Source organism: Rhodamnia argentea, chromosome 3, assembly GCF_020921035.1.
Source record: "Rhodamnia argentea isolate NSW1041297 chromosome 3, ASM2092103v1, whole genome shotgun sequence".
In the NCBI taxonomy this organism is placed as follows: Eukaryota; Viridiplantae; Streptophyta; class Magnoliopsida; order Myrtales; family Myrtaceae; genus Rhodamnia; species Rhodamnia argentea.
Genome location: NC_063152.1, coordinates 10,392,122 through 10,402,137, shown reverse-complemented (window position 1 = coordinate 10,402,137; position 10,016 = coordinate 10,392,122). Strand labels below are relative to the sequence as shown.

At 40.6% G+C, this 10,016-nt stretch overlaps 1 long non-coding RNA gene across 5 annotated transcripts; it reads left to right on the top strand.

Moving 5' to 3' along the window:
- The first annotated feature begins 2,837 nt into the window (after positions 1–2,837).
- On the top strand, positions 2,838–8,318 carry LOC115750389. 5 transcript variants are annotated; one of them, XR_004016473.2, is made up of 9 exons: positions 2,838–3,147; positions 3,237–3,421; positions 3,990–4,075; positions 4,210–4,321; positions 4,888–5,292; positions 5,413–6,274; positions 6,550–6,773; positions 6,958–7,674; positions 7,830–8,318. It is a non-coding gene; the product is annotated as an uncharacterized LOC115750389 (long non-coding RNA). The 5 variants fall into 5 exon arrangements; XR_007197875.1 differs by having other exon boundaries at positions 3,990–4,060; positions 6,550–7,674; XR_007197876.1 differs by having other exon boundaries at positions 5,413–6,247; positions 6,550–7,674.
- Positions 8,319–10,016: the final 1,698 nt, after the last annotated feature.

Sequence of the window (10,016 nt, the reverse complement as noted above, 5' to 3'; positions counted from 1 at the left end):
TAGCTATTGGCGAATACCTCTCGAATCCGGTCTTTCCGAAGACCCGAAGCAGAATATCCTGAAACAAAAAGCACCCTTTGGCAGGATAGAGAACTCCGCCCTAAAATCCAACTGAACTAGAAAACTCAGGACTTAAGAACCCAACCAAGGACTTGCACCGACGTCGAGCTTGTCCTCGCTGTGGAGGTCGATTTCACCTGAAGCTGCGGCCTCCGGAGTGTGGTCGGAAGCCATGTTTAATGGCGAGTTGGTGGCAAGAGTGAGGGTTAGCATCCTTACCAGGTGGTGCGACGATGAGAAAGGGTTTCCAAACTTGAAACCAGCATGGCCATTTGAATCCATACCACATTTGTCAGACCTATGAAAGCTCACCAGATATATGAATTCGTCTCCCTCGACGATGAGTGTCTACAGAATCGCCATGGATCTTCCGGCAAATTACAGCTGTGGAAGTGTCTTGGTGATTGAAGATTGGAGCTATCCAGAAGATTACGACATTGAAGAACAAATCACAAAGCACTTTGTGAAGCGAGCTAGAACAATTTCTACTGGGTCACGGCAAGAAGTGCATCGCCACTAAGCCCGAACGCGCGTTATCTTCTGCCCTGCTTAAAACTGAAGTTGGAAGAGACGCCGAGCCCAAAAACCGGCAGAGACACCGAGCCAGAGAACCGGCAGACGCAAGTTGAGAGAGCATTCACGCCAACTGGAGATGGAGGAGATGGATGTTAGTTGATGCAGGGAGTTTGAAAAGACATAGCAACATACAAAGTTCAAGCAAAAGCAACGTCTTTCTGCCATTCAAGGCAGCAAACGAAGCATGTCTTAGCAAGAAGCACAGACAAAAACCGGAAGAAGCGATGCTCCAATGACTAGCAATAGTACCATTGACATTTGGGAAAACTCAAAATAAGGGTACGAAATACTTTCATTTTCTCAAATAAGGGCTTGAAATGTTCAAATTATTTAAAAAAAAGGGTCCGGTCGAAGGACATTTTCGTTTTTTATTTTTTTCCATTTCTTTTTAATTTTTTCCTTTTTCCTTTTTTTCCTTTTTATTTTTTATTTGTTTGAAAAAAGAAAATAAATGGCCAAAAAAAAGAAGAAAAAAACTCAAAAAAGTTTAGGGCGAAAATGTCTTTTGGTCAGGCTCTTCTTTGAAATAATTTGAAGATTTCAGGCCCTTATTTGAAATAAAGTCCATCTTATCATGTCCTTATTTAAAAAAATGAGAGCACTTTAAGCTTTTATTTATAATTTTTCCTTACATTTTGTTTTGATCTCTTTAGAGGACCTTGTTCAGAACATCTTTCGCCAAACCTATGGATTCTCTCTCATAGCTTCTCTCTAAGTATTTCTAGAATCCCAAATCTTCCAAGGACCTGAATGGAAGCTCTTGAGATGAAAGCACCCTCATAGCTGGAATGGAATATTTATATGTTTGAAGACATAAATTCAATTGCATTGCAAATTGCAATTTTGTGTTATTTAAACATTCAACTTCTTTAGCAATGGAAGTGAGGCGCATTGAAAATTGCATTATTTGTTTATTATTTTTTTAGGATATGTTTTTATATTTTCTTTTCCTTTTGTATTAAAAATTTCTTTCTCTAACATATGGGGCATAAATTATTTAAAAATTTTGACACTCAACTGCTTATTACACCTTGCTATGTAATTCGAAGAGGAGGGAAGTGAAGATCTAAAGTTAATCAAAAAGTATCTGCATCTTGTCGATTTTACATTGTCAAATTAGTGTTACAATTTACAAAATCACGGAGAGCTCGCCTTGGGATTAAACAAAAAATGGCATATAGATGATGGGTGTCCATACATTTTTCCTTGTTCTCAATGAAATAGTAATCTCGTCAAGTCGAACTCCAACGGACTATTTAAATCAAATGTAAATTTTCTTTTTCTTATGCATCAGGTCGAACTCCAACCTTTTTTCCTCTTACTGCTAAACCTCTTTTTTCATTTGGTTTTTCTTTCTGCTTTGTTTGCTATGTTTTTCAGATTCTCCCACAGTTGTAATGCTCCAGCTCCCCCTGCCTTCCGCTGGACTCCTGGTGGTACTGCACCTCCTGTTGGGCCTATCCTTGGCTACTTGGAAGCCTTCACTAACACTGGATCCGGCTGTCGATGCTGCCTTCTTCTTCCCTATGGATATTGCCGCATTCGACTTCAAATTGCAACTTGGACTCCTCTACTTTTGGACGGATGCTGTTCCTTTTTCAGGAGTTCTTCCAACCTCGACACCCTCACATCCACAGCTATTGTACTTGCTGTTGCCCCTCTGCCCGAGGTCTACTGGCTCGCTGCTTAGGACCTTACTCTTCTGCTGGTGCTTGTTGGATCCATGACCGTTGCCTGATGCTGCCTCCACATGCTGCTATCACCGCTACTGGACGTTTAGATTCATTTTGTACTTTCATTTCTGTTGCCTATCTTTCGGCTGTATGTTTAGCCTCTTTGTCACTTCTTTTGCCTGGCTTTGCCTTGGGTACATGTGTCCTTGACGCTGCTATTTATTTTACAACCGGTTCACCATTGAATCCTCTCCGACACTCATGGTGTCACTCATGGTTCATGATTTTTATGTCTGGTTTTTTTCTACTTGTACCTAGCTTTTTGAAAAGTTTAATACACACTTACCTTACCCCAAAAAAAAAAAAAAAAAAAAAAAAAAAAAAGGATTTTCAGTCAGGTTAAGCCAAACCAAACATCGTCAGGTGAGAATAACATTTTCCTCAACAGCTCAGCAAACCGTCTTTCCTTCGACCAAAGGAAAGACAGGTGTCCATCCAACTTTCTTCTTTTTGACCAACCGGTCTTTTGAGCTCTGCTTTTTACTGAGTCACCAGCGCGAGTTATGGCAGAAACCAGCAGCAGAGCACCCTAGAAGAGGAAGAAAAGTGGGTGTCGAAAAGATGGGATCTTGCGGATCGGCGATGCGCGAGCCGGAGAAGGCTTCAGCCGGCTGAAGAGGCGAGAGAGATGGCCCGTGGGTCTGGGCGTGGCTCTTCACCCCGTGTTACATGGTGAGCGTATTCGACATCTACTTCAAGACTGCCGTCGTCCGCGGCACGGATCCCGTCGCTCCTCGCTTCTCCGCACCCGCCGCCAAGCGCCTCGTTCTTGTCGTGGGTATGGCGTCGCGCCCGCCACCTGTTCGGTGTTTTGCGTGTTGAAAATTCGACCTCAAGTTTGCATCTTTCTCTTTGATTATTCATCAGGTTAACAGCTTCACCGAGTGGGCGCTCTTTACTTGGGGTTTCCTTTTGCGGGGGTTACTGCCTCTTCTTATCTGTTCTACTTGATTCCATGGAGATCTGAGATACCAGCTTTTGTTTGCTTGGCCAGTTGGTTCCTGTCTGGATTTACACAGATGCTGGCTGAAATTCCTCATGTTAATCCATTGGTATATGTCACTTTACCAAACCATGACTGATTTTTCAGAGCGTTATAGTAGCAAGTCTGCACTTGTTCTTTCACCTGCTTCTAAGTTTGTTTTCCGATCTCTCTTTTTTGGAGGGGCTGGGCTTTGTAATCTCTCTCTATCTACTGTTTTTCTTCAATGTCCGCAATTTGAAGGTCCTGCTTTGAGATTTTGGCTATTATCAAGAACCGCATATATTAATGTGAACACTCTTTCTCTAAGCTGCATATTCTATTTGGAGCATCTGCAGGTTGCTTTTGCATGCTGAAACTACCATGAAAAAGTCTTACTCTTGTCACTGTCAATTAGGAAAATGGAAGGCTTGTCATCTTTGGTGTAGTTGTTCTAGGATGTGCTGATGATTAGCCACTGATATTAAGTTGTTCAAGGCATTGACATGAAGAACGCAAAGTTCATTATTGAAAGAGTTAAAAAAGATGCCTCCACCTGTCTATGCTTGTCTTGTCATCCTCAGTTTACCTTAACTCTCTTTTGCATTAACACCAGCTGAGTTTGCTTCTATGTTGGGCGTTGTGACTATTTTGTGCAGGATATCTAGCGGAGTTATGATCATTGCTGTAGGAGTAGCTGCAAGGTCGCTAGACAAGCATGCCGAAGGCAGTATGTATAGATCAGGTATCTGTGGTTGTGACATGAAAAAATCAAAGTTGTCCATGCTCTTCCTCTTGCAGGTGCATGTAGTTATGTCTACCTTCTCTTTGGAATTTGTATCAGTTTTTCACTGGATGGATTTTCTTACCATCTTATAGGCACTTTTGGCGGGGTTGTCCTCAATGATGTTTATCACTCTCAACATCTCACAGTTAATGCAGACCCAAAGAACTGCACATACTTCACCAGCACCTGACTGTTTCATGGCTGGTATGCTTCGGCCTCTTCTTTCCATTCGCCGGAACTTTTAGCTCTATTGTGCAGTTAATATTAAAGATTAAATACTCCTTCCATTTTCAGTATCTTACTGGCATATACTTATTTACTTATTTGCCATTGTTCTCTGATTATAATCTCCAAGGTCGAGTCGCTTGTATAACAATCATGACCTGGTCCCCTGGGTACTGCTGCTACAAATGTGCCAAACGTCAGAATTGGGACTAGACATATTGACTTGTTGGTATTGGCTGGTGCTTGCCAGGATCATTTTATAGATAGAGGAGGCCTTTGTGGAAGGATTAAGGTGTGTTTAAAATGGGTCCATGATCAATACAATGTAATTCAACTACTGTTCACCTAAAATTAGATATGTTGTGACATAGCATAGCAAACTTGTTAACTGAACTCAAATTTTTGCCACATGCTTATGTGTTATGTTTACTTGACTTAAATTCACGCTTCTTTTCTATTATTTGTTCAAATTAACCTATACTTCTATTGTTATGTGCGTTTTAACTCTATTTATCTCTAGTCATGGGGTATTCTCTCTCTTGTAGGTTCTTTGATTCTTCCTTTATTCAGAAAATGCCCTCTTATCTTGGTTGACTACCATATTTCTTGGTTTTGATTGACCTTTCCTTCTTCTATCTATCAGATAAACCTCTTTTATACCCCTTTCTGCCTATGTTTTTCTAACTTTGAATACGTACAAACTGTTAGAACAACGGTTCATGTATTTTAACTCTTTGTTCTTTTGTATGGAACATGGTAGATATGGAGCTGCCTTCTATGAGGCACATTTGCTCTTGCACTTATGGCGTGGTTGCTTTTTGAATACACACTTCTCTATTTAGCAAAACTGAGAAGATTACTGTCTCCAATATGAGCACGTGGAAAATGCGGTTCTTGAAACTGATGATAGATACTTGCGGCCCTTTGTCATGAGAATTCCTCCAAGTTCTGTAAGTTCATTCTCCTCTCATTTTTCCCATGAAATAATTTGCACCACATAATCTTTCTTTATGTCATTATTGAAATAGTTGCATCGCTGATTTGAAATTTCCCTCTTTTGCTCACTGTAGATGTTAGGGAAGGGATTGGTCGCTCAGTGTGAATCACCTCCTGTAGTTGGATCTTGGGATTGTTTCATCACAATCAGATCAAATATGGCCATTCGCACTTCATTTTGGGAAGAAAGTTTACTCACTAAAAGATTTTTATGCTTGAAAAGTATACCTCCTCGCTGTTAAGCTTGGAAAGTGCATTTGTGTGATTCCCTAACTAACTGCACTTTCGAGGCTTTTTGGGTCTTCCATCCTGACAATTTCCCCGCGGAACTCTTTTTGTTGATTTCGCATTCATAGTTCTTTGTTTTCTCCTATTTTGACCAAACATCTGTCACCAAGAAACTTGATTCGTCTTGAAGGGGAGTAACAATAGGCAATCCACATGAATGAGAGAAGTTTCTCATCCATTCCAATGAAAAACATGCCATGTCGAGAAATATTTGTCCCGTCTCTTCATCTAGAGAGCCATAGCTTAGCTTGAGCGCTTCTTTGATGCCATTTTCTAGCTTCCTTTTTAATTTATCCAATGTCTCTTGCCATATTTGTATTTTCCCCTTAATTCTCATATAAGTATGAAGCTGTTACCTCAATAGCCAAAGGAAGCCCTCCAATAATGTCGACAAACCCTTTGGACAGAGAATCATTCTCATATTCCTCTTTGGGAGAATATCCGATCCAATACATGATTTCAAAAGCATCGTCCCCATTTTCTATGGTGATAAGCCCGCTGATTTAAACCACCAACGTGGATGTGTTGGGAAGTCCTTCTATGAGTACATGAACCGTGGAATTGGCTGCAAGGACATTGCTAAATGGAAGCAGGCTCTCCAAGAAATTGCTGAGATGAAGGGTATGATCTGCTGAATGCACGCAATGGGTAATCAAGTTTGTACTGTCCTTTTAATGTTATTAGCTTTAACTTTATTAGAATTTTTCCAAGCACCATGCTTTTGAAATCATTTATTGGATAGGGCTAGAGTTGATTATGAGGTAAATGTACTTCCTGTGCCCTTGTTATTGCCCACTGCGCCGTCCATGTTGGTCAGTGTAGTACAGTTTAACTGGATTATATCCTTTCTAATTTTCTTAGGCTGGTGTTAGTTGTTTTTTAATCTCATCATTATTCCTAATTTTCAAATTCTCCTTTGGCAGGCATCAACGCGAACTGAAAAAAGAGAGTTGTTTCGGATATTGTACAGTGGCTGAAGAAGAATGATTTATTTGTAACTCTAGCAGTTTAGTGGGCATTGACACCGATACGGGAGGTTATGAAAAAGCTTGGTGTCATCTATCATAATGAGCAATCAGTGGAAGTATGTGGCGAAGATGCACGTGTTTTTGGAATATGCGGAATGCTAGGGACTGGCAAGACTACCGTTGTGAAGGTTGTGTACAAAATAAATCCATCATCTCTTGCAAGGTCGTGTTCTTTCAGATATTTGAGAAAATGTCAGATTGAATACTCATTGGACTGCAAGAACAGTTAATCTCAAACCTCCAAAAGCAAGAATGTAGAAGTCCAGGGACTCCAAATCGAGGTGTCATAGCAAATTCATCTAGTGAAATAGAAGTGCTTATACTTCTTGATGATGTGCATTATTTTGAACAAATCAAGCCTTCAGTTGGGAATCTCAGTTGGCTTGGCTCAGGAAGTAGCATTCACATGACAGTTAGAAAGAAAGGATGTTCTTATTTGTTATGGGGATGGAGTGGTTCATAAGTACGAGGTTGAACCAATGAGGCCTTAGAAAGCTCTTCAACTTTTCTGCGAGCATGCTTTTTGTGAATATCTCCTAAAGAGGAGAGTTGTGGATATCTCCTGGAGAGGAGAGTATGAATCTCTGTCCAAAAGACTTTTGTTGACATGATTGGAGGGCTTTTTTGGCTATTGAGGTAATAGCTTCGTACCTATATGGGAATATGGGTTAAATACAAATATGGTGAGAGACATTGGATAGATTAAGAAGGAAGCTAGAAAATGATATCGGAAGAGCGTTCAAGATAAGATGTGACTCCCTAGATGAAGACACGAGATAGATACTTCTCGATATTGAATGTTTTTCATTTGGATGGATAAAAGAATCCCCTCATACATGTGGAGTGCCTGTGGTTATTATCATTCAAGAGGAATCTTGATTCTCCGTGACCGGTGTTTGGGCAAAACAGGAGAGAACAAAGAACTATGGATGCATAATCAATTAAGAGAGTTTGGCAGGGAAATTGTGAGGATGGAAGATCTCAAAATGCCTCGAAAGAGCAGCTGTTAATGGAAAGGAGGTACACTATACTTTCCAGGCACAAAATCTTTTAGTGTAAGCACACAGTCAACTATCTTTGAAGATATTTCCTTTCCTTGATTTTTCTTTCCCTAAAGAAGCGTGAAAGGCCATATTTTGTTTTCCTTTCTATTCATTCAGTTCCTTGATTTGCAGAGTCCTATAAAGGAGGTGGCAAGCCCTTGGTCTCACGTTTGATGAGGGACGAAGTAAGATGTTTTAGCTGCGAAGGATTTGGCCATCTACGGAGTTTGAGGTTCTTGAGATTGGACCAGGCTACTATTGGAGGGAGTCCTCAGAGTGTCCTTTCCTAGTTGAGGTGGCTCGATTGGCAAGGGCGCAGCAAGGTCTCTGAAGTACTTATTCTGCGTTTGGAGATTCTTGATCTATATTGTAGTTTGGCTACTGGAGATTCACAAGTACGGAGATAAAGTGTATATTAGCTTTTACGTCCGAGATTATCAGAATAGCTAGCACCAACTGAGCCTTTTCTGTGCTCAAGAAGGCAAAGGAATTGGAAGTTTTGAACCTAAGCGGTTGTCGTCATTCTTGATCTATATCGTAGTTTTGATCATATCTAGAGAGATTAGTCCTGGAACGCTGTCCCTTATTTTCACAACTTGGTCGATCCATAGGTAATCTAAAGAACTTCGTCTCCTTAAATCTTAGCTTCTCTCGGAAGAACTGTGTCATATGAAAGCAGAAGTTCTGATCGATGGAACTTCCATTCGTATGATTCATTCCCGACGAGCCTCCATGGGGCGACTGAAGATTCTGAGCGCTTGCCAATGTTAAATTTTGGCTCATCTATCAGACTCTAATGGTCACTTGAAATCTCTTTCGTATATTGGACTGGATGGTGCCACTGTTGAAAGATCTCATATATTGTCAGAAGTGAGCTGAACTTCTTTATTCTATTGGGAATCTTGAGTTGCTGGAAGTCATGCATGGATCAGGCACCATGATCTAGATTACGTGGGTCTGTCAAGGATTTGAAAATTTTGTAAGTGCGGAAGATGGATTTTCCGGCAAGCCATGTTGGCCAATTGATAATAAATTGATCTCACTTCGGATTTTTCGATCATACAAATTGCGGATGACAACTGAAATGATTGATTTTGTTTGTTTTTTTTTTTTAATTTATAATCAAAGTACATTTCAAGTGATCGCTAAAAATCTTTGAATTGAGTGCCGTACCTAGCACTTGCGGTGTCATTTCCCTCCAAATTAATACCCATGATTTATCCAAAATTAATTTTTCGTCTCCGAATAAATCTCAAGACGGTACTCCTAACCCAAATTTACCCTTCGTGTTTGACGCATGTGAATTTTTCATGTCGTATTCGGTCATTTTGCATGTTAGATCCGTCTTGCAGTCGTTGATCACGTGCGTTTACACGTGTGTATCTTAAGGTAGTGGGTCAAAGAATGGTTCAGGATGCTTATCGATTGGGGAGGTGTGAAAATTAGAGATGGCTCTAGATAAAGCGGCTAAAGCAGCGCGGCGGATCCGACATTCAGCCCCACCGCAAAGGTGAACGCCGAGTCGCCGAATTTGGTGGAGCCGTAATGTCGAAGATCCGACAAAACACGAAGTGGAATGCTGTATGTTCTTACGCTGAAATTTCAACCCCGGACTGAACGAATTTGTTGAGGAAGGCATCATATCGAAGGTCTTCAGATGAAAGATCCACAAAGACATAAGGGCAGAACGAAAGCCTACCAATGAATGCAGTCTTCGAAAGGTGAGAAGCCAGGAAGAGCGTGAAGCCATGTGAGGTTCTAATCCAGGGAACCAAACAGAAAAACAGAAGGAATAAGTGCAGTCAAAGTCCTAAAACTTATCACGAAGATGTAAGTAAATCCTAAAACTGTCGAGAAGTATAATTAAGTTCTAAGACTTGTCAGAAGCAGATGAGTTTCAAAACTTTAAAAAGTGCAATCAAATCTTAAAATTTGCCAAATTGATAAAATCAAATCCTCCCGTTGATTGCATTTTTTGAAAGTTTTAGGATTCGATTGTACTTTCGCGATAAGTATTAGGGCTTGATTGCACATTTTGAAAGTTTCAGGGCTCAATTGCATTTTTGTGATAAGTTTTAAAACTTTTAGTACACTTATCCCAAAAAAGTTTTCGTGGAAGATAGGGAAACCTTCAAACCGGGAGTTTGAAGCCGACCAATTTCGATCGACTAAGAGACCCTGTTGCAAAGGAAGTAGCTCCTCGACGTGCCGTGGAAAGCATTGGCTTAAGCGGGAAGGAGGAGGAAGGGTCCTAAAGCTAGGACCAAGGATGACTTCATCCTCGGCATAGGAAGCAGGCTCCATAAAAGCAATCGAAAG